The 3,110-nt window shown below is 36.4% G+C and overlaps 1 long non-coding RNA gene across 1 annotated transcript; it reads right to left on the bottom strand.

Annotated features, from left to right (window-relative positions):
- Positions 1 to 445: 445 nt before the first annotated feature.
- LOC113692605 (uncharacterized) lies at positions 446 to 3,110 on the bottom strand. Its single transcript, XR_003448998.2, has 3 exons — positions 2,916 to 3,110; positions 1,355 to 1,415; positions 446 to 643 (listed from the first exon to the last, which is right to left on the bottom strand). It is a non-coding gene; the product is annotated as an uncharacterized lncRNA (long non-coding RNA).

Below are 3,110 nucleotides of genomic sequence, written 5' to 3'. Positions count from 1 at the left end.
TTAAATAGATATATATAGGGATTTAAAAAAAATTTGTTAGTTTTTCATTCATGTTCATTTTCATTTACTCGAAAATGGAAAACAATGAAGACATTTAATCTTAAACATTATTAAATGTTTATATTGAATGAAATTTGGACAAAAAAATAAACAAGGGAAAACTATGATAAAAAGAAATAAGTGATTGACACTTTCAAATTTTAAAACAATTACAAGGCAAGAAATTCAACTGTTGTCTTAAAGGTGGCGAGTAGAAATTTCAGATTTAAACTGCATTTTGTTAGCATGACTATAAAATTCAAGTTAGGACCGATTAATTAGATGGTCATATTGTGACAGCCCTACCTCCCCTTAAGGCGAACCAAAGGATTCGACAGACCGCCTGCCCAAATCTCGCCAGGACTACGGAGTCGATACACACAAACCCAATATAGTACGCGCGATAGGATCCAAAGAAAACAAACAATCGGAAACTACATATATTTACATTGGAGTCTTGAACAAATTAACATGCAGTGCAATCCGAGGTATTCATACTACACGCAATACAATTAGGGCTTTGTTTTCCAAAAGAATTTAACAACATGACATATATACTAGCTTGACCATTTTCTTCCAAAACCGTGATTTCCAAGTATGTCCCCTATAAGGAAAACAAAGGTAACAGAAAGGGGTGAGTTTGCGCTCAATGAGCTACCAAACATATAGGGGTAAAACCATGGCCTTTCATGTTTAACCAATCAGATACATATACCAGATATAAAGGAAAACAATTAGACACAGTGATTTAAAGAGAAAGGATACAAGTGGCTCTCAGGAGCCAGATTTCCATTTGCAGTACTTGGTCCGAACCCGTTAACTCTCCGTCAACGTAAATAGAACCAATATGTCCGTAGACCCCGCTTTACACCAATTTCCCGTCCACCAAACATACCCCTACCGGGCCCGAACGCCGAACAGGAACAGTAATGGTAATACTCGAGTTTACCGGAATCAAGAGTCTCAATACTCAAAGATTCCCAGAACAGACTACCGTGGTTCGTTATCTAATCGACCAGGCCTTTGTCGGCCCGACTCGAGTAACTAGCCATAGGTGTTGAGTTCAAAGGTCACAGAAAGGTCGTTGGATACCAACCTCCAAACGACGTCCGAACAAACTCAGATACAGATAACAGATTATACACAGTAAGGAGGCATACAGACAGACAGTAGATATACAGACAGACAAGAGAACGAGTGTGATAAAGTACACCCTCGTCTCAAACAAAATAAACAGATAGTACAATCATTCAGATCACAGATTGCAAGTGCAGAAATCAAGTTAAGCAACAAATGAGGGGAGTGGTACACTCACCAGTTCAAGTACATGTACTTCCAAAAATTTCCATCCAAAGTGGCCTAATCACCGTGAAACCCTAAGAATAACAAAGGTAAAGCAATTGAAATTTTCTCATCCAAAACCGAATAAATAGGATGCACAACTGAGGTTCGATTACTAGTCAGGTACCTCTCTAAATTATATACTAGTACGAAAAAAATAAAAGACGGCTTAAGAATAAAAGAAAACGGTTGGTCCTAAGGACATACACGACCCAAAAACCCCTCACTCCTCTCAAAATCATACTTACAATGATGTACTAGCTCATATCTCAAGGTGAAATTGAAAGTGAGAATAATTCCAAGAAAACAATTTTTCCAGTTTTGCACACCCCTGATTGAAAAATCATATCTTAGGATTCTTAAGTCCAAAATTGGTAAAATTTACACCGTTGGAAAATAGACTCAAAGGGGTAAAATTTCTCAGAAGACACATTTAGAAGATTCAGATCACAAGCCAATCAAATTCCAGCCTCAAATTGCTGTCTTAACCAGAAAAAGGCAGAGCAGGTATACGATTTTGGTTAAGTTTGAAAAATCACCATAAATCCCACAGACCAAACCAGAGACTGAAATTTACATGGTTCATAGCCCTATGAATCTAGTTTAAAACACAATAAACGGAACTCAATTCTGATATTTCAACTTCCAGTTATTGCAGATTTCCCATAACTGCTCCGGGGTTCCTGCGAAAATTTTAACAGCATTTCCCCTTGTTTTTCTTACTTTTCACCCTACAATTCATCACCAAATTCAACCCAAATCAACCACAACCTCAAATATAATTCACGAGCTATTAAAAACATCTAATTAGGGTCACAATACCCTTCATATACAGTCAATTACAACACAATTTTAATAATGCAACCGAAAACCAATTTGAAAGACAATAGACCTAACAGGCAGGTTTGACGTCTCTTAATGTTTCGATCGTAACTTAAGCTACGTTTATCGGATTAAGACGAATTTTATGGCATTTCGAAGCTAAGACAGAGACCTACATTCCTTATGAAGACCTCTAAAACCAAATAATGCATTTTCATGGTCAAAAATCAGAATCTCTACGCAAACAGAAAACTGTCAGCGAATCAGGGGTTGTGGCAGTTAAGGGTATTTTGGTCATTTCATATACTACAGTACTCCGATTGAGCTGAAATTTTGCAGGAAACTATAAAACATCATTATATACAACTTTCATGTTTTATGCTAAGGCCAATTCAGCCTCTATCTAGGTCAAACAGTACCAGGTAGAACAAGGTTAATTACAATCCCTAAACTGGAATTTCAGCACCAACCAGAAATTTTTCCGCAACCAATCATATCCAACATATATTACCTCCATTTTACACTATAACAAACCCCCTCAATCCGTGACTAAACCATGATTATCATATAAAACAGAAAAATAGCAATAATAAATCAAAATCCATCAAAACTTCACTTCCAACCATAAACACGCCATAAATCAACATGTTCAACCACTAAAGCCACTAATTTAACATTATCAAGACTAAAGGAAGAAGTTCTTAGCAACTCACCTTGTAAACTCAAGAAAAGAAGCAACTTAACACCTTTTTTTCTCAAACCACTCCACCACTCTCCTTAATCCTAACAAGAGAAAGGTTTTTATGGAGCAAATCAAAGTTTTAACGATTGGTTTACAAGATCAAAGCAAGGAATTGAAGGAATAAGTGAAGGCTTTCTTTCTTTCTTTTTTTTTTGTTGTTGTTGTG

Source organism: Coffea arabica, chromosome 6c, assembly GCF_036785885.1.
Source record: "Coffea arabica cultivar ET-39 chromosome 6c, Coffea Arabica ET-39 HiFi, whole genome shotgun sequence".
In the NCBI taxonomy this organism is placed as follows: domain Eukaryota; kingdom Viridiplantae; phylum Streptophyta; class Magnoliopsida; order Gentianales; family Rubiaceae; genus Coffea; species Coffea arabica.
This window is presented reverse-complemented; position numbering and strand designations above follow the sequence as displayed.